The sequence below is a fragment of the Gymnogyps californianus genome, chromosome 4 (genome assembly GCF_018139145.2).
Source record: "Gymnogyps californianus isolate 813 chromosome 4, ASM1813914v2, whole genome shotgun sequence".
NCBI classification, from domain to species: Eukaryota; Metazoa; Chordata; class Aves; order Accipitriformes; family Cathartidae; genus Gymnogyps; species Gymnogyps californianus.
In genome coordinates this window covers 85,321,762-85,343,967 of record NC_059474.1, presented here as the reverse complement: position 1 = coordinate 85,343,967, position 22,206 = coordinate 85,321,762, and the positions used below count along the sequence as shown (strand labels likewise).

General features: G+C 45.1%; 1 protein-coding gene across 1 annotated transcript in view; it reads right to left on the bottom strand.

Annotated features, from left to right (window-relative positions):
• The window catches only part of CFAP299 (cilia and flagella associated protein 299), a 227,156-nt gene that overhangs the window by 75,760 nt on the left and 129,190 nt on the right, over nt 1–22,206 (bottom strand).

The window sequence follows — 22,206 nt, the reverse complement described above, 5'->3', positions numbered from 1 at the left end:
GCTGCAAGGAGATGAACATGGCTTCGAAGACCACAGCACGGGACACTGCTGCTCCCCATCCCAGCATGGCACGCGGTTACCCACCCTCAAGTTACTAATTAATCTCTCAATTACTTTGGTATCATTCAGGAGAAACGCCTGGCAGACTAACTCCCTCCTTTTCACAACCTCAAAGAGCACAGGGGGTTTCTATGTGCAGCACCATCCGTGGTTTGTCCAAAACCACCAAACACACGGCCTTGAAGTCTTGCTCCCACTTCAGTGCAAGCGAACCTAAGAAAAAGGCTCAAAGAGCAATACTGACGTTTGCCATCAAGTCAGCTCGTCCTCTTACAGACGACAGCTCCGAAAAATGAACCTTCCCCCTCAGAGGGATAATCAGCTCTCTGGATTTGAAAATGTCATGCTGGAGTTAGTGTGGCTACCATACGGATCGCGTGCCCTTCCCCTTGCTCTGTAACCACCCGTACACTCGCTTCATTTTTAATAAAAAACCTTGGCTTCTGATCATATGGCTATTTTCTGAAAAAAAGTTCCGAAAAATCAAAATAAATTACTTGTTCTGAGTCTACTTTATCTACAATTCTATTAACTGAAAGGTTTATGAGGCATGATTTTCCCTAGGAGAAGCCATCCGAGTCTGATCCACCTGGAAATACTTAAACAAATGTTATTCTACACTATTCTACACTCGGTTAGAGTTTTGTTTATTTCTTCCATGCAGCTGAATGGTGCGTAACTCCCAGAATTCTTCTGTCTCACGCTTCAAATAAGCCTTGAATAAGCCTTTAAGTGAATGTATGCAAGTTTGTTCATCACTTGTTTTTCTGTTGATGGGCTTTCTAACACTCTCGTATTTGAATTCATCTATGTGATCCTGAAGTAGTTCTACCTTCCAGAGCTGTATTTAAAAAAAAATAAAATCGATTAATTGTAAAGAAAAATGATAGTTCTAGTACAGACCGATCGTAACTGTTTAATCGGGCAAATTCCCATTAACTTACTGGAAGCTTTGGTTCATTATTTCATTTACGGAACTGGCTGACATCCTTGAGTCATAATTGCGCAGGGTAGGACTTTAATTAACTGAAGCTTTTCACCACTGCAAGTTTATACAGGTTGTGAGTGAGCTGCCAAGCACTGGAAGTCTAATTCTGGAAATCTGTTCTAGTTTCTTGATCAGCTCAATATCCTCAAATGTCCCTAAATGACCATTACATCACCTAGGAACCACGTCAGACAACTCAGAAATGCCACATACGCACAATATTATGCAAAAATTCATCAAGCCGTGTCACACGTTAGTATTTCAAATCCACCCTCTCAGAAACACGGGCTCTCACAGATGAAGATCCTCTGAGCGACAGCTCCTTGATATGCTGCTGTTGTTTTACATTGCAAAATGATATTTAATGGAAAAGAAGTTATCTACCCAGTGCAAAAGCAAACAACTGAGTAAATTAATTATGACAGCATGTGTATTATGACCATTCATATTTCTTCCACGGAAGAAAAGCAATACTGTTCAGGCATGCCTTCAGCATTTGCTTTCACTGCAAAGTAAGCTCATTAATGGTATATAAACTTTTTTTTTGCCTTAGGGATTTCAAACATGAATCCCAACCGTATAAATATTAATTTATTTAGAAATTATTTTTTAAGTCAACTTTAAGTTTTAATTTTTTAAATGATTTTTAAAAAACATTATTATTGGCTTCTTAATTTATTTATTCATTACATCAAGTAAAATAATTAAACTTAATTTTCTGGTCTAAATCATACACATGGAACATATGCAATATCTGTATTAAAAGCTGTAATTGTTATTAGTTTTTTCTACGTATATAAACACATATTACACATTCACCATTTGTTCGAGATGTATTTCTGTAATGCTTCCCATAATGGAAACCTGGCCTCTACGTTTCAAGGTAATTGTACCTAACACAAGCTGCCATACTGGACCAGCCAGAAATTTTTCTAATACAGTTTGGGGTTTTTTTCCCCCTGAAGACACTGATTCATAACCTTTGACCCATAAATTCACACCTCAAAATACCAATTGCTTTTCCTCCACAAACATGATACCTTGCTACACTTATGGGGCATATTTACCTCTTAGGACACATGTGGAGAGGCCGTAATAAGATCTGAATACTTAAATGCAAAATAAAAAAGTCACAGGTCAGATTTATACCCCAGAGTAACTTAAAAAATTAAGGACGTGTCAGTAAATTATTCCACCGGTGCTTTGCAGGCAAAGTAGCAGCTGCTAAGGGAGAAAAGGACAGGACCGTGCAGAAGGGAGAAGCGAATGTTACAGATGCACTTGCTGAACAGGAACCTGACGGAAAACATGCTTTCCACATCTAAAGCTGCTTTGAAAGGCACAAAAGCACTTTCTGAAGGCTGACACGCAAAAGCCCAGCCCCACAAGTCGGAGCGGGCAGCTCCTGGTTCCCCTCAAGTCCGTTCCCTTCACGTGCACAGTCAACAAGGTTGTCAAGAAAGCCGTTTCCTGCTAAAAGGCATCCTGAGCTTCCCCGGCTGTTTCCTTCACGGCACCGCAGGGTGACAGAGAGACCTTTGCACACTTTGAAAGTGCCACTACATGACAGGTAACGAGAGCATCTGGGACAGGGGGAAGGCCGCAGACAGACAGGTCAGAGCTGATCGTCCCTTAGTTTATAACCCCAAATCCGAAACGCGAGGAAGTCCGAGGCTACGGCAGCTCTGGTTACCCCTGGGGCTGGACTGGTAGGAAACCCCGACTCTGCTGGTGAGCCTACCTGGGGCTGGGCTGCTCTGTGTCAACTTACTGGTTTGAGTATCTGGCAGCAAAACTGATGTGCTTCTGTAAAACAGTCTGGCTCCAATAAGTGGCATTTATTCACAGCAAAAAGTGTTGTCAAATTTTTTTTAATAGGCTATAGTGATCAAGGCGACGGTGGTCTTTCACAGACAAAGCGCTCTATATCAAGAAAGCAGTTGCGATCCTATCTTCAGGAAACCATAGTCTCAAAGCTTGGTCCTGCAGAAGTTGATCCCAATTATGGCAATCTTCTGCAGATATACTGGAAAAGGTGTTTAATATAGCCGAGGTCTCCTCTCATTCTCAAAGCAAATCACTGTGGAAACATGCCATACCATGCCAGAGAGGGAGTTCAGCCCTCTGAGACAAGCGGTACTCTGTCTGAGACGGCATTTAAAATAATCATCCAAGTAGCAATGCTTCTGTCACTCAAAGTAATAGTAAAAGCAAGGTTAAATGCTTTTCTTTGTGTGATACAAAGAACAACTTGCTTACTGTCCTATTATGTTATTACAAGCTATTATCTGCTGCACTGTTCAAGACAAGCAATAATCTTGTATAGGAAGGACCAGATAATTTACAAGGAAGTCCACAGCTCGCAGCTAAGTAAATATTTCACCGCTTCATTGAGTAGCTCTATCATTTATACAAAATACTCCTTTGTTCTGTCATCAAAAGCCATCTAACCAGTGATCAGACAGCCATAAAACAGACCCTGCAGGTCATTACCTATCCTTGTACCTTATCCATTGGTAAGAAACGCCTGAGGTTACGGTAGCACGTGGTCTGGCACTTCTCTTCCACGGCCTCACCGGGCTTCACTGTATACTGCTCAGCTGCATTCAATGAACAGCATCCGTTCTCTGGTGCAATTGTTGAGAATTTAATTAAATACCTATGAGAGCCAAGGAAGTCAAGTTTTGTGCTGAGCCGTGCACGAGATCCCGGCGCTGATGGAGAAGCAAACTTTCTTCCTGACACCCCCCAGCCGCTTTCCCCACGTGGACAGGGATCCTCGCTTTGGGAAGCACTGCCATCATCAGATTTTCATGAGGATACAACTTCCAGTTAAAGCAATTTCTCTACAAAGGAAAATCTTGGCAACCTCCATCCAAAAAACCCAAGAATGTTCTGGAAAAGAAACTAGACAAACTCCCAGAAACACTTTTCAAATGTTTTGAAGTGCGCTATCTAATACGAACATTCATATCAAACCATAAACTTTATGGGACGCAAAGTCCTTCTTAGTTATCATTACAGTAGGCAAATCAGTTGCTACAATACCACACAAAAGACGATAAACACTTTTCTCCACGCACTTTCTTGTTTGCTATTACAGAATTTAATATAGCATTGATAATATGTAACTAAAACAGATGATAAAAACTTGATAAAAAAAGTGTCTGCTTTGCCACCTTTCCAGCAGGAAGGCTGGTGTCCTATTCCCACCTGGCAAGCCTGTGTCACGAGTGACAGTCCGGAGTCAGATCCCACCCCAGCGTACGCCCTGGGCGGCAAGGACCAGTCTCGGGGTGGTTGGAGAGTGGAAGTCGGAGGAAGCTATCGTCCTCACACTGACTGTGTGGGGACCATCACATCCCACTGGCCGAAGCAGTCAGCTCAGGCAGAGATGCTGGCTGGGCAAGGACACTGTCCTGGTTTCAGCTGGGATAAATTAAAAACTGTATTAAAAAAACAGCGATGCACAATGCAATTGCTCACCACCTGCTGACCGATGGCTGAGCAGCGATCCGCCCCTCCCGGCCAACTCCCCCCAGTTTATATACTGGGCATGACGTTCCATGGTATGGAATATCCCTTTGGCTAGTTGGGGTCAGCTGCCCTGGCTCTGCTCCCTCCCAGCTCCTCGCACACCTCCTTGCTGGCAGAGCATGGCAAACTGAACAATCCCCAACTTAGGATAAGCACTACTTAGCAACAACTAAAACATCAGTGTGTTATCAACAGTATTCTCACATTAAATCCAAAACACAGCACTGTACCAGCTACTAGGAAGAAAATTAACTCTGTCCCAGCTGAAACCAGGACAGACAGGAAGATGAGCAGCCCACAGCTGGGCCGTGCCCTGGCTGGTGAGGCCCCTGCCCTGCATGCCACGGCATCCCCCCGTTTGCTGCTTGGCTCCCCAGCCATCAGTGAGCACCAGCCCTCGCTGTGCCCTGACAAGTGCCATCTGTGAAGATGCACGGTATCATCCAGAAGTTGATAAACGATGGCAAAAAAGAGAGGGAAATGTCAAGAAGAGCCACACAGATAACAATAATTATAATAACCTTTTTTCCCTCCTGATCGACTACGGAGAATTCAAGAGTCTCAAAGTCTCTTTCACATGCAGTCCTGATTATTTACCTAAGACAGACTGATAGACGTTATCTCACCCTTCTATTATCTGAGTGTGTCATAATCTTCCTTTTATATGATGTTTGCGAGACAAGGGTGTGAGGCTGGTCATATTTTACAGAAAGCACAGGGATGCTCAGAGACACGGCGGACTCTACCTAGGCAGTGCCAGAGGTCTAGAGAAACAGAGAATTTGCCTTTCCAGTCCCACCACTGATACCTCCCTTCCTGTCTTCCCTCGTGACATCTGGAGACTTGCATATTTCCCAGCAAGGATCTGAACTTCGAAAATGGCGAAAACAAGTCAACAAAAAAATGCCACAAAGGAAACCGAAACCAAAACTTTCCTTATCAAGAATTATAGCACAGCTACACAAATAAAGCTGCTCATGACAACTGCAGTACTAAGCCCTTTTAAAACATCAACAAAACATCCCAGGGATCCAGCGCAACCATTTCGGCTCTGGACACTGCCGTTTAACTGCTGACCATTTAACTGCCAGCAGAAGGCCTGACAATCGTCATCTACCTGAATTTGTGAGGAAGAACTGCTTGGTTTGTGGCTCCAAGGGAATAAATGGCAGGAGACACCCTGCATCTCTTAAGAGCGTATATAACGGTACAGCCGAGGTGTCTTGTTCTTTAACCAAGTCCTCTGAGTGCCTATGGCAGTTCTCCAAAGCAGCACAAAGATTTATATGGAAAAATCCTGAAACTGAATTATTTCCTTCAAGTCTTCTGCCTCTTTTGGCCCTTTTCCAATCCGATGAGCCTTCTTCGCAACTTCCTGCTCTGAGCGTCTGTGCGCCACGCACCGCAGGCACACGCGGGGCTGTAATGGGCCGACACACGGACATTCCTGCATAATCAAAGCATTTTTAATGAGTATGTTACAAGAAGGAAACACGATGTGGAGGCTCTTTACGATAAAGACAGCAAGATGCTTGCAAATGGGAGATTTAAAAGTGTAATAATGAAGTGAAATCAATCAGATGTTATCAGTCGCACTAGCACACACATCACCCAAAAGGATGTTGGCTCACGTACAAAAATATGGTTGACAGCACTAAAAAAAAAAAAACAACAACAAACCACCACCCAAACCAAAAAAAAAAAAACCCAAACAGAAATGCTACACGGAGAATACAAAAACTTATGCTTAGTTGTGTCTTTTGAATCACCAGGCACACGAACCTAAAAATACAGGGTAACGACCTGTCACTGTTTGCTTATTGCGCATCCAGTGACTATTGGTTTTATCACTGCAGCTGTAAAAAGACTGGGAGGATGAGGCAGAGCCGACGAAGGGAGCTGGCATCTGGAAAAGCCAGTGGTGAACGTTTCAAGTCAGACAAAAAAAAGACTAGTCAGATAAAACCTTAAGCCTAAAGGCCTTCAAGTTTAGGAATGGTACACAGGCTACTGAACTGGGATCACTGGAGTTTGAAAGCCATTTTTTTATAAGCCACCATTGTGTAAGTCTTATGCACCCGCCTTTATGCCCCGGGACATATTCAAGTGCCAGTGAACATTCAGCTTATGTTTACTTTTTTCTTGTTTACATGTTCAAGAATTTTTATTAGTCATGTTCATTTAATCAGTTGCCTTAACTGCATTTCACCGTGTGACACGGTTTTTAACAACCAGAGCTATTAAATATTACTTAAAGTGCTGAACAGTAAACAGAGTTTAATTATTAAACCCAGGGCTACAACAAACATTGATTTTCATGAGGAAAGTAATTCAGGTATTTTTCCACACATACAAAAACGGGTGCATCTCTTTAAAGAGCAAACAGTCGTGGGGAAAGACCGGCAGATTGTAAAGACAAAATGAGACCAAACTAAGATAAAAAGAGAAAGAAAGTATGAAGCTGGAAAACTGCTCTGCAGGCTGCAACGAATATTTTACAGTTAACCTCACACAGGTTGTTTTACGTAAGGGAATGCATTTTTCATGTTGAGCGTGATTAATCATATTGTTACTGCCAACGTTGTAAAACACATTACCTATAATATGGCCCGGCTTTATGCACAAAACCATAACGTGTAGTTTTCGGGGAGCTGACTGTCTGCCACTGGTCACCAGTACAAGCTCCACAGGCAAAGGCCAAAACGGACCCAGCCAAAGCACTGGGTCGAGGACGACGTTTCCAGCAGCGCTCGGCACCGACTCGCTCTGCTCTCGCCGACATTAACGGGACCTCAGCGGCAAGGTCTGCAGGCTGATCAGTCTGCACGGGCCTTCGCTGTTGGTAACACCCCAGCAGCGAAAAGGAAAGGCAAATAAATGAAATGGGACTTAACAAATGCTGAGAGTAAACATTCAGAGACAGAGAGAGGGGAAGGAACCCTCAAAAAGTTCATTTCCAGAGACTCCTCAAAACGATGCCAATACTGTTCCTTCAAGGACATCCACACAATCTTCAAGGAAAATGAAAGCATGAGGAAAGCTCTGAAAAAGCCACGGGTGAGGGTAGCACGTGCAGTACATCTTTGCAACTGAAGACCACGGCAAGGGACTGCCTTAACAACAGTCTCAAGGGCGTGTACATCGGATCCTGTAATATTCTCGAGCAGCAAGTAAACACAGAATAAGCGAGGTTATTATCAAAGTGAGCTGGGTCACCCTTACCGAAGCTTTAAAAAAGTTCTTTTCACCTCTGCAAGGTAAAAATTCTCATCACCCTAAAGCTAAAACCAGAGATGACTAATACCAGAGGTAAACAACGCCTCTACTAGGTTCAGCTTCCAGCAGCATCGCACAGATTTCTCTGAAGAGATCAAGGTTGATTATTTTGTTTTTCTTAATAGTCAGCGTTGAAACAAAGTTGTTCATTAACAGGCAGTAATTTGTGCTTCCTTGTACTGGACTGTCTAACCAGTTAATATAATCAACCTTCAGGGATGCCATATCTATAGAATAAAGTTTAAAACATTCACGTCCTAATCTCGGCTGATCGGGACATCTTCAAAACATCTGCAAATTTTGGTGCAGTGCCCAGGAATCATAATTATTTCTGAGGAGGAGAAATTGAGGTTGATTGAGTAAGACAGAGCAATACCTGGAAAATTACGAATCTTAGGGAAGATATGCTATTGCTAATAGCATTTCAAAACTTGATGAGAGTCAGCACTGTGGAATGGTGAACTCCAGGCCTATTTTTAATGATGTTTTTGATTACACTCTATTTAAAAGAATCAGCTGTCAACACTGATCATTTCCTTTTGTATAATTCATAAAGTGGTTAATTTCAGAAGCAAAAATATTATGGGTTTGAGTAATCGGCTGCTGAAGCACAGTAGGTACTAGATCTCCACATCTGGTGACTGGGAGCACGTGCTTAGCCTGCTACGTCCTCGCTCAAAAACGTACCGTGTGAAGGAATGTGCTTCCACAGGCAGGCTTTCTGCCTGAAGCAGAGGGAAGGAAAACCGCCCCAGCGAGCACAGAGGCCTCGCAGTAAATACACTGCTCCCTGTACAGCGAGCGCGATGGCCCTGTCCTTCTCTAACGGCAATGTATCTGTCGAGGCTCGGAGCAGAGCGTGCAAGGTCCGTGTTACGGTGAACAAAACTGTACCCGTTCGTGGGTTGCAGTGCTCAGGGTTGTTATTTAGAGCGGGCCCGCACCATGCCAGCCAAATGCAGTAATGCTCTGTCAAGAGCGTCAATCAGCCCGGTATTACCCCAATTTTATGCCATTACACAATTCAGAAACCTACACCCATGGTCTCTGAGGTGCTAATTTTCAACTTTTTCTGTTTCTGAGCATCTAAAAATTTCTCCAGAGGAGATGGAAAATTCACTTACACTCACAAAATGGGAACTTTCATTCCCATTACATGGTTTGCAAACATCGCCCCAAGGGCTCAGCCAAGCTGAAGACGATGGTGACCGACGTGATCAGCACTGTACCAGCATGAGGCCTCACATCTGCAGGCTGTTCTCCCCAGCATCACAGCCGGCGCAGAGCGGTGACAAATACGCATCCCAACAGATGAGCTGAGAGCAGCGGCAACCAGTCCTTCCCAACCTTCTCGCCTTAGAGCCAGGGCCTGGTCTTTGCCAACGACACGTAGGGATATCGTGACCGTGAGCCTCCTATTAACCATGCCCCCTTCATGCTATTAGAACACACTTAAACACTGATTCTTTGCATTTAACAAATATGTTTAATAAAAGCTTTGATTGCTGTGGTCGCGCCACTTAGTATTCCTGCCAAATAGCTAGGCTATGTACTGATGGTTGCATAAATTTCTGATCTCAAGTTCTAAAGGCTAATGCTGATACAGCCAGAGGGCTATAAATACACAGAGGATACTTGGTCTATCTTACTCTGACTTGCTAGTGGCACACAACACTGGAAGCCAGAAACAGAGAATACACGTGAAGCATGCAGATGAGCATTTAAGAGTCATTTTTAAACACGCTTCGTGATTATGTGCTTGGAAACTGGTCTTTGTAATCACAGTCATTTGACAAATAAAGTTGTAATGTGATTACTTGAGGATTTTCTTTGTGTTTGTGTATTTATTTCACCATAAAGAGAAACACATGACTGAATTCTAAACACAAAGAATCGCTACAGTTTAATGGGGATAATCTCTCCTATACTACTCCTTACATTAGAAAAATAAATAAATAAAATCAGGAATGCAATCTTTCAAATATCTATCTGTTTATACAAGTATGAGAGAAAGGATTGCATTGGTCTTCTGCTAAATCCCTATCTGCTAATAATTCATTCAAGGACAAAAAATAATAAAAGCAAATCTTTTCTCATGCAGCAATGGATCTTGCAACTTTGAAGCGAATTCTTGCTCTCACCTCCAGCGTTTTCCATTTTTTGGTGGGCACTCGTAAAACAAACGCATGTCCTAATTGCCAACCCATTGCGTGTGCCTGTGGTGGGATCTGAAAATCAAACTGGGCCCATTTCATTGTTCACCAGCAACAAAAATAAAGAAACCAAACTTTGCTCTGCGCAATTTCAACCATTTTGAATGGATGGCTGGGATTAAGAGCAGAAGTTTGTCTTCCAAATGTAATTTAGTTAACAGTTCAGCTGGAGATCCAAGATACGGAATATTTTCCAAATCATTTTCTCACAGAAGGCCTTTGGAGGATTACAAATAAACGCTATTTAAAACTTACTTTAGTTATGACATGAAACAGATGGAACCCCAAGTTTCTTCCTCTGAACTGTAAAAAGAAGTTTTGCTCTTTTTAGCGTGCTTCAGGAACTCAAACTTGATATTTGACTTAACCTCTGGACTCGGTTAGGCTCCTCGCACACCTTACTTTCCATGGCGGCCCTTCCGTGCTGCCCTTAAGTTCCTACTTCAAGCCTAATTTTTGAAGTATTTCACTCCACAAAATATAAAGGCAGCACCTTTCCTAGCAGTAACTCTTTGTGGGTGGGAGGTAGCCACTTCTGTTAGATGGCTTAATGTCAATACAGATACATCTTTTTCAACTTAAATCGGCATCATATAAAATCACTATCTCAAAAAAAAAAAAAACTATCTCAAGTTTTCAGTGAGAGAGATGATTACGTTTTGAAACTCATCTGCTTTCAGGTACTTTTCTAACACGTATCGATTTCAGTCTCTTTATGCAGCACACTGTAACCTTTACACTTAAGAGTACAGGCAGTAGCGTACGCTCTTTAGTAGGTATAAGTCGCAGTGGTATTATTTGGAGGTCATTGTGTTTCCTAGTGCTGCTGCTCTATAACCACAGCATTAGGCTGTCACTGTGCCGGCAGTCATACCCGTGCTCCACTTCACGCCCTCAAGGAAGCAATTCCAGTCCTTTTAGCGGAGCCGTTTTGAGCATTAATTTAGGTATGTTGTACGCTTTCACAACAGCAAAAACTGTGCCTATTTTAACCAACAGAACCATCTAATCATCCATTCCTTACTCGATTTTTTATTACTGAGTAGGTCAAAACTGATCACAATTATTCACAGATATCTCAACAGTCCCTACAGCTGTCTGCCCGGTTTTTGGTGCCTCTCAGCCAGGTGTAGGTATCAACTACAACGCTCGCAGGCCAGTCCTTTTTCTATCTGGCACAACTGAAATTCTTCCTTCCCGTTGTCACAAAAATAAGCAGATTTACTGATGCCAAGTGGCAACGCGGGATGCCAAGGTGGGGAGTTTTCTCCACAGAAACACCTTTTTTTCAGACTGGTCCTCCCACTGGAGGGAGATTCAAGACAATTTGGCTACATACTCATCTTTTCATACCCTACCATTTCGCATCACCTGTTTCCTAAAAATACATCCTCTGACCCCAAGCCTGCCTCATAAACGCTGCATCCATTGCTAGCGTTTCCTCCGTTATTTCCTACACGAAGTGCTCCTCCCAAAACGCCATCCGTTACCAGAGCGAAGCAGACGATGCCGCAGGACCACCACCTGCCATGCCCACGGAGTGACTGAGCGGAGAAGAGCAAAGCAACATGCCCGAGAGCCGAAAGGAACCACACCGTTTTATCTACAATGCTTTTCCGAGAACTGGAAAGAGAGCGAGCGTTACTACCCTCCTCATACTGAATGTAAAATGCTGTCCCTATGGAGATTGTTCATAAAGCCAGGCAGGAATTTCTAATATTTTTATGTTCTGAGTCTCTGAACTTAAGCAATTAGGAAATGGTAATTAGTTAATTATATAGAGAAGTCTAACATTTGCTGCCTGCAAGTAGCTGTCACCACTGGTTAGTGCAGGACAATTATTCTGAAGAGAAAATCATCGACCTCAATTTCCATGGGTATGTGACAACAAACGTCGTCATAACAGCATTAGCCCAAGACAAATTAAAGTCTCCAGCAAGGTTCAGTGCCTTTGGAAAATATTGCATAAGATACCAAGAGTTAGCAATTCACTACAACGTTTTAGTAACCGACAATTACTTTTCCCTGATAATTAGAGGCTTGGGAAGAGGCATGCTGCTTTCACCATTTCAGGAATGTTTGATCCGTATCCAGCCGCAGCGCCGAGTTACATAACTCTGCTCATTAGCGGCTACATCAGTCCTGAAAGCCATCGTACACGGGAGGCGAGACGAGTCTTTAGAAATAAACAAGTAGAAGGAAGTAAGTTAGACAGGACTGGAGAGAGATAGAGATGCTGCCCCCAAATCGTGCTTGTCTTGTGAAGTTTGAAAATTCTTTCACAAACATTAAGGTAGTCATCTGATAACGCTCTCCCGGGGAAAAAAAAAAAACAACAACAAAACCCAAAACCTAGAAGCTCTTTCAGAGAAGGAGCAACTTCTGGAGAAAGAAGAATATCCTTTTGGGAGCATTGCCTATTTGGTACTCACCTTGACTGACTTTCAAGTGCCAGGAACGCACACGGCTGCCGGGAGTCAGGGCGAGCTGCGGAGACGGGCACTGCTGAGCTGCAAGCTCGGAAGGGGCCACCTCAGAACGAGGCATCCCTAAAAAGCTGGCACTGCGTAAAATGCAGCTCTAAACACCTCTGCAAAGCGATACAGATACCAAATTCTTTGCTCTGATAACACGCTAGCGAGGGAGGTAGTCATCGTGACTTGTAATGACACTAGTAATCGTTGTTACTTGATTCAAATAGGTGCCAAAAAGACTGCGGCAGCCCAAAGTCTGGAAATGCACAAGACGGGGAGACAGTAGGAGCAAGCCCCACAGCTCCCTTCTGAGATGATCCCCTCTCCTCAGACAGCTCGCTGACTCCTATTCCTGTTGGACCGCCTGTCCTCTGCCTCGGCACCTTTGCAGAGCGGGAATCGCTGTCAGCCCCTGAGCCCAGGGGACATTTCCGAAAGGAACAGCAGAGAAGCAAACATGCATTTTTGGAAATCATTTTGAAACTGCATGTTTCCAAGTTATTCAAGCCTGCATCAAAATATTAAGTTAAAAAAAATCTTTGAGCATTTCATTCTTCTAAGTGAACAGAGTGATTCACAGGAACTTTCTGGGGTTGGAGGTGAGGGGGCAAAGAAAATCTGACATTTTTAGTCGCAGAAGCCAGCAAACAAACAGGATGAAACTAGAGGAAGAGCAAGCCAAAGTTAGGACCCATGCTGCCGCAGCCATAAATTATGCTACAAGTAAATCAGCTGCCAGGAAAACATTTAAGTTGTCAGCCAGAGCGAGGGCAGAGGAAACCAACCCCAAAAAAAGGTATCACAGCGCAAAACAATGCTTATTCCGCAACAGCTCTCAGTGGAAAGGGGAGGTAAAAAAATTAAGAGCTCTGAATGAGTGCAATTTCCAATAGGGCCCCAGCAACTTTTCAAAGACTTGTCACTCATTTTGTTAAACTCCTAAAGCCAGCAGCATAGTGGGTCAGGGGAGAACTGGATTCCCCTTCTGCAGGTGCAATTTTGCGTATAGAAAATTAATTCCAGATGCAAAACAGAGTACTTGTCCATCTCTGTAATACAAACCTGTAGTATGACTGACGTTTGCTTGCTGAAATTCCCACCTGCAGTTCAACTGCGGGTTAAAAATGGGGGGAGCCCTCTCTTGAAAACCTGTGCCAATCTGTCTTTGTTCCGTCCCATTGCCACACATACAGCGATACACTGGGGCATGAAGAAATAAACCTACATCTTGACCTGACGCAGAGTGTTTTAGGCATATAATTCATGTATGCCAATTATTTGTGGTACATGAAAATATTTTTTCAATTATAAATTAAACTTAAAGGGAAGAAAAACATCTGGAAAGGTCTTTTGTGTACTTGCAAATATGAAATTTTGAAAAAGTATGAAGTCTTTGGGGATGTCAAACTGTTTTAAATTCTTGATAAATCACATTTCCAATTACTTTTCTTTTTTTTTCCCTGGTATACACAGCATTGGAATCTGAGAAAAGCTCAAGATACAAAACTTCCGTAGAAGTAATCCAATGTCACAGCTGGCTCTAAAACGGTGTAGCAAGCTATTGAGGTTTTCTGCCTGGGATCATTTCAATTAGTTTACATCATTACTACACATCTAACACTTCCCGAATCGACGCTTGGCGTGAGGAGCGGGATCCGAGTGCACTGACACACCAAGTGTGCTATCTTGGGCATATACATCACCTGAGGCTGGATTTTTCAAGGAGCCAGAAGTGCCCTGATCCCGGCGGTCACAGCCCTGGGCACGTTCCCAAGGAAAGCTCCACGCTCAGCCACTGGAGCTTGGACAAACATTTTCTCTAACAGGCTAAACTTTTTGATTTAATTTTTCACAAGATGAAGCTGAAAGAGGAAGCGGTGAGAAAAATTCGTTACTAGCACTCGTAACTGCAACAGAGTAAATACAACCGATCTTTTGTTTTATGTACAGAACGCTACCAAAAAGACAGGTAAATCACTATAAATAGGGTCTGTATTTGCCGCTGTCTGAAAATGAATGGCACTTGGCAGCAATAACAACTCCCTGCAGTTTATTAAGCCTCCCTGGCCGTATTCTCTGGCGCTTCAGTCCAGTTGTTCTGGAGAGCAGAGGGACGCTCCACAGGGAGTCACGGGCATCTGCTCTGCAAAAAAGGAACACTACAGTCTCAGTCACCAAATCTCCGTTTCACGTTTGCTACGTAAACGTACCAAGAACCACAGCAAGCCGAAAGAGCAGCTAAAGTATCTCCAGCTCTGCTACATTGCTCAGGCTGTGCTCTATTGCAGGCTCTCAGCTTCCACAGACTCACTGCTGGCGGTCAGCAACACATCCAAACCCCCCATGAACTCACCCCTACCTTGCAGGGGCTCTGTGAAGCAACTGAGAAGGGGGCAGTCGACAGAGAAAAAACGGATTTCCGATGTTGGAAGGAGGATTCAGAATCGAGACTTGAGAGACAAGCGCAGGGAAGCACAACTTCCCCTTGTGAAAACGGATGGCTCTGACTGGCAAGCCAGAGCACTTTGGTGAAGAGGACAAGGATTGCTGTTCAGAAAGCCCCTCCAGAAGACCGAGAAGAGAACCGATTTCTTAAATTGAAGGAGTCTAAAACAGATTAAAAGGGCTAGCAAGCTAGAATAAGACTCAGGCTAAGGAAACGATAGATGTAATACAGAGAAACAGATCACAAGTTGCCCACGATAGTGCTTCTCCTGCAGGCAAGCTCTGTTTGTTCTGAGCACGGTAAGGAGTAAGGAAGACAGTCAGACAACCGTTTCTGTCCGTATCTCCTTTTCCCATCTGTTTAGATGTGCTTCTGTCGCAGCACACCTCAGTCCAGCTACGTCTGACTACGTTCCAGCTGCAGAACACTACATATCTTTAGGGAAAGAGATCCTGGTCACACACAAAGAAGGGAAGAGGTTTTCTCCCCCACGGCAGCAGGTATCAGGCACGCGAACTGACAGCCCGGTTTAAACACGCTGATTAGAGCAGTATCATGCAGACGAGCACACTGTTTATTGTCATTATAGACCATGGACTTGAAAAAGCTGCAGCCCAGGCTCGGTGCATTGGGAACTCAGCGGGACTTAATGCGTATTTCTTCCCACCAAAACACAGCCTAGCCAAAAAGAAGGTGGGAGAGAGGAGGTGGATATTGGAATTACAGAGGCTTTCGAGCCCACCAACACCGCTACAAATAAGAGGTTTCTGCTAACAATTATTCGCTCCATTAACCATATTGTTTTTTGTGGACAAAAGGAAGCCGTATCAGCAAATCTCATGTTTCCTGGCTTAACTCTGTGCTGATCAAACAGGCCCACAAGTAACAGCATACCACTTGGCATTGCATGACCGGCAGCGAGGTTCCTTCTCCCGAAGCTGACGAAAGACACAGTTAGCTCACACGGCTTCAAGAGCTAAGTACCTCTTTTTATTCCTCTAAACGGAGCAGAAATCACCCAGCGCAGCGACAGAGAGTACATTTAAGTGACGCCTTCGGGGCTGGCTGCAGTGGCGATGTGATGCTGGAGGGAATGGGGAGAGAGGGAGGAGGAGGTGCCTGCACTCATCAGTAGATGCTCTCCCATGTGAACAGGTCAACTGCTACCGAGCGATGCTAACGGGGATAATGGGGAGCTACAGTCGTCCCCCGCCACGCTCCCAGTGAAGCTGCTCAGGGGTCCAGGGCTTTTACGTGTACTGTCTAAATAAAAGAGATCGCTTCCAAAATTAGCAGTTTCTACAGACACTGTGGTTATTAGGCAAGAATATCCGAACTATTCTGGGAGCCATTATGTGGTAGCTTTTGGCCAGTGGCAACTTTTTAAAAACAAAACCATTCTAAACAGATGGTACTGAAAGCAGCATTCATGTTATTTGAGGCATATTGTGTGTGTGCATGTATAAATATATCCTAAGAGCCGGTTTTCACTCCAGCAAGCTTACTAACTGCGTCGGTAAGACAGGCAAAGGGCGGACGGGGAGCGGAAGCACAAACCTGCGAAGCGACTTCCCCAAAAATCACAGAGCAGCTCAGCAAAACAGTCAGTAATAAAATGTTGGTCTCCCGATTCCCCGCCAAATATCCTATCTGCCAGACCATACTGCTTCCACTTGTTTGGAAACACTATTTGCATCCGTGGACCAACGAGCTTATTTACCATTAGAAATGTGCACAAGGTCTGACAGGCTGTATCACTTTTATGTTTACTAAAAGGAGAAGCAGCATTTTTTGAGAGGACTGACTTTGGAGCTGCTTTTCCACTGAACAGCACTCCTGTCGAATTACAGTGTTACCGAACAGGCAGCAGACTGTTTACATTCTCATCTTTTTCATCGACTTCAGGCTGTGAAATCACTTGAGCTCTCTGTGCATCACTGTGCCCAGGGATGATAAAGCCAGGAGAATAATATTTGCCTGTCAATTTTAAGCAGCGGTATGCCTGTAAATCCAAGGCTGTTTTTAAGTCCTTTGAAATTCTTAGGCGTTAACATTCTTCTTGAGCCTGAGAACGATGACTGAAAAACCGAGAAAAGGACTAGGGGCAATCACCTTGGCCACCAGGTCCAGCCCCTCGGGATCAGAGACGAACACACGGTGGGCAAGACAGGCCGACCCGTGGCTGAGCCAAACGCAGGCCAAGAGTGCTTCCAGGGCAGCTGCCTTGCTGAGGCTGGGACACATGGCTGCCCACTAAATCTCTTGGCTTCTGCAGGGAAATATCCATCTCCAGCTGCAGCTGGAATTAAGCCGGCAGAAGCTGCCCAGTTTGACCTCCCAGGCTGCCCGGGCATCGAGCTCCACGACAGCCTTTTTCCCCGTGGAGTTGCGTCCTTGCCGGTGAAACCATCGCACGCTCGCCCCTCCACCAGCTCTCAGCAGTGCCGAGTTTCGTGGCTCCAGGCTCCGTGAAGACCTTGCTCTGCACCTGGCAGACCCAGGAGGGCCCGCAACGCCCGCAACGCGTCTGCACGAACGCACCGGGAAGTACATCCCTGTTCCCTACGACGACGACGACGACGCCTCCCGCGCCATCGCACCGACTCTGGCCACCTCCAGCCCGACTGACAGAGCAGCGGGGCTGACGCCGGGAACCTTACCGTTCTGTCCCCAAACACTGCAGGTCGGGGCGCGGGGCTGAGCGCGGCGTGCCTGCTCGCCAGCCCACGCAACCGCCGCGGCCTCGCCGTAACGCGGGGTGGAGATGGGCTGGGGAGGGCTGCGGTCACCCCCCCAAGCAGAGGCTACGCGTACCCGGGAACTGACCTAGACTGGGACTTCAGTTGCAGCCCCGGCTCTTGCAGTTTTGCTGCAGCCATTAAGATGCCTAGTTCAAAAGATCGGCGCCTCATAATTCCCACAGCGTACCACCCAAGGAGACCGGGGGAGACCGAGGGTATTTCCAGCACGTTCAGAGCGTGTGCTGGCTGCACGGAGACTTGTAAAGACCAGGTAGCGTTTCCTCCGCAGTCATCAACATCTGCGATCACCGACAGAGACGCCACAAGCATAACACAATGCACACTTATACACAGGAGACTACTGCTGAAATCTCCCCGACCCAAACGCTTGGGCCCGTAATGGCTGGGGCTGAAGGGAAAGCTCTGCTTCTCCAAAGCACAGCTACATTCTTTCCAAAGCGCATCCAGCCAATTAAAAGCAGTTTTCAAAAGTTTCCTAGCCCTATTTCTGGTTAAAACAGAAAAGATCAACATGGAAACCCAATCTTCAATGGACGTTAATAGGATCAAGATGTATCCCTGAATTGCTGCAATCAGTGACAGCAGAGCTGAAGCCCACATATACACAAGAAGTAAATTAGCAACTCTCATCAATTACAGTAAGTTCTTCTTAAAACACAGAGCAGATTTGCAAGCTTTTAAGGATGCGAATTCAGAATAACAAGCCCTTGTCTTTAGATAAGGGGAGACAAAGTAGCATTAGATCAAAGCCAACGTTTGAAAGTTGGGTGATTATTTTTAATAGTCTGTAACTCTAAAATAACACGAGCATTTTAAGACATATAATTCGCTTTAAGTGTAGCAATTTTCAAGCCAAATCAATTTTTCAAGCTGAAGTTCTAGAAACGTCGATCGGGGGCACCTTCAGTCGGAAGAAACTACTGCCTTTCATAACACGCACATCTGATTTCAGTGACAGCGGTCACTTTTTGCTCGTGGTCTTTGGTTCCAGAAGAGAACCCGACACAGCTGTCCCTATTTTCTGTTCAACTGCCCTTGCTGCTTTTGGAAAGCGCACATTTTCTGGCAAGTTTTCCCTAGACATGCATTTAAATCAACACTGGCAGATGTCTCAAAGAAAATCTGCTAACAAAACATCTCCCATATAGTGGATTTCAACAGGATACTCTCTTCACTCGGTAGCACTCATGCTAAAAACCAATTTTCAAAGCACATCATGTCACTGATTGTCAGACCTGGCCTCTCCTTCCCTCTCTGTCCTGGCTCACCTCAGGACACCTCCTTGAAGGTCAGGGTTTTGCAGCCTTTTTGTCTACTGGCAGCTCAGAGGTAAAAATACAGCTACACCAGAACTCGCTCAAAATAAAAGCATATTTTTGAGGAAGACTGTTGAGTGGTATCAAGTGCTCTCATACTAATTCAAATGAAAACAAGGTATCTCAGGAGGAGAAAAGAGGATCTGCTGCGCCAGGGAAGCTTCTCAGCAGTAGGTCAATTAACATTATTGCCTTTTATTCTAAGTGAGTCTAGATTAATGAACATGCAAACCAGAAATTCACACAGCTGTCAGCTGGGAATGGCAATGGCAATGCCAGACACACTCTGAGGATATCTCAAGGGGGAGTTCAACACGGCCTGTCGGATCACAGAAAGGCTTTCTGTGAAAAGCCAGAGCAACCCGGGAACCGCAGCTCCTTCGGAAAGTACCTGCGTACTTTAAACCACATGCTCTGCGGGCTGCAGTATTTACACTGATCCTTCTGGTCAGAGACGGGGCGTTACTGCTGGCTCAAGGGACAGGTTGCTTTTCTGTCCTAGAGCTTCAGACGCAGTGGGGACCAAGAGCCTATGCTAAAGCCCACAAACACATGGATAAGGTATACATTTAGGTTAGTAGAGAAGCCACAGATGGTCAAAGAAACGCAGACCAGTCCTGCGTGAGTATAGGCAACATTCAGGTGGAAATATAGCATGCTTGTGTGTATTTGCCCTGCTTTCAGGGCCGACGCAGTAAATTTCTATACATCAGGTATTAAATATATCAGAAAATAAAAATTTGCCAGGGCAAAGCCTCCCACTACGTCTTTGTGTTGCAATAGTGTCTATGGAGGGGTCCTAACCAACAGAAGTCATTGCACTTTGTAAGGAGCAAAGAGATACCAGAAAGGTGGTGCCTGTCAGAAAATTGACAAAGGTAATTCGACATGACTGGGGATGTGACGATCATGAAAGTCAAGGTAAGTCTCACAGCATCAACCACCAGAGGAAGGCAAGATAGAGGGGCAGATGTAAGCGGACAGGCTCTCGCATAGATCTTTCTCTGAGCATAGGTGTGGGGAAAAGGATGCTCAGGAGTGACCGAGGTACGACACACGAGTCGGAGGGAGAATTCTACCTGTGTGAACGCACAGGGAAAGCCACAGCTCAAGGATGTCAGGTGAAAAGAATCTGCAAAGCACGCTGACTGCGAAGACATAAAAACAGGGCCAAAGTCCAAGACAAAGCCCAGGCCACCTACGTACACAGGCCACTGTGTAGACAGGCTGCCGCTGTAACCAAGGGGAAAGAAAAGTTCTCTCAGCAAACCTTTGGGGGATTTTTATGTACAAGACAGACACATACATACACACGGGAACAGGTAATAAATCACATATCTAGCAACAGTTCTAAATAGTGGTTCCCCCTCAAGAACACCAGTAAAATACCTATTTTTCTATAAATATGTCATTGACTGAAGCCACCTAAACAACTGGCCAATTGTTCCCTGACTTGCTGTAGCTCTTGCGTACCAGGAGCACTTGCCCCGGGCACAGGAACGCAGCTGGCATTCCGTCTGCACCCGGCTCCCGCGCAGCTTCCCCAGCACGTGCTGCCAACAGAAACCAGCATGCAGAACCTGAGGTCTTGTGCTGTCTTGATCAAAAGGTGAATTTTACATTTATTCCCACAAAAATGATGCCCTTCAGTAAGGATGGAAGATTGCTGAGTTTCACAGCTCCGTAACACAGAGTTAAGCAGCCAAGTGCTTGGGCAGGCTCCGCAGGTACCAGTGGCCCACCTCAGCCACAGCATCTCCCTCCTGCCTACGCAGCCCCGGCAGCGTGCTCCTCCTTTGGAAGCTCCCTTCTTTGCACCCCTTCCTGGGAACCCCACCGAGGAGGAATTGTCTTTCCTTGTTATTTCATTCATGTTGCTGAACCTGCTCACCTGCTGGCAGACCAAGCACTGATACAGTTCAAAACAGAGAATTCTACACCCATCTCTGACCAAAAAAATTTCAGTAAAAACCAAACAAAACGTTAAAACAAAAAATCCCCAGAACACAGACACCTTTGTGAGCCAAGAGCCCAGTGTCAGGGCACCCACGGACCCTCATCACCCCGAACAGAGCCCAGCAGCTCCGGGCTCCCCGTCTTGGCAGAGACGCTCCCGACTCCTGCCGCTCCCTGACAGCTACGGGAAATCACAAAGGGGAATTCGCTAAGCTTGGAAGTAACCCTACTTTGAAGTTTCATTAACAGCTTTAAGTGATTCACCCAAGGCAACAAGTGATACCTGTGGCCGACCGGGGAAGCCAAACGCGAGCTTTTTCGTCCCGAGCTCTAACACATGCCTTCTGCCCTCCCCGCCGCGCAACTCCCTGCTCTTCCTGCTGTCACCCCGAAGCCTGCAGAGCTGCCAGATGTTCAAAACCACAGCAGGCTTCACGGCTGCAAACTCGCTAGGGATAATTACTCGATTACAAAACAGAGTTGCATTTGATTTGAGACTGTGGATTGGAACATGATCTGTGTATTTTATTACGCTTTTTTCCTTTCTTTTTTTGGTATGAGTTCTCTGTGCACGCATGATATGTAAACACAGTATAGTTTGCAAATTCCTTAAACAATTGTGTAAATTGTGTCTTTCCAACAGTAAACATCATACAATCTGATACCACCTGTTTCTCTCAGCAGCAGTTTATATACTTCTTTCAGAGAAATGATTTCAACAGGAAACTTTTCAGTAATTGAAGGTAAACTGTAAGCTTCCATCTGCACCTATGAATCCCGCCACTTAAAACCTCTCGCAACTAAATAAAGCTTCAAAATAGGCAGCCAGCAGAAGCACGCTGCATATTCAGATGGGCACGCTAGAAGCAACAAGTCTAGTTCGCAATCCGCACCCAAATTCACACCCGAGAGAAGTTTCCTCCAAGTTTACAGACACGTTAGCCGCTATACAGCAAGTTTTCTCCCCTCCCCTTTGGGCTCTAAGGAGAAAAATCCGCAAGGACTGTTCAGAGATGATGCACAGTGTGGCACATCATCCCTTTCCATAAACGTCATATTATCTGACGTAAGGCTGCTCACTACAAAACCTGAGTGCTCTTGCTGAGGTGAGTCAACGATACAGCGCACGTGGGTCTGCGTGCTGTCAAAAGGGGACGGCCGGAGGAAAGGGGAGCTCA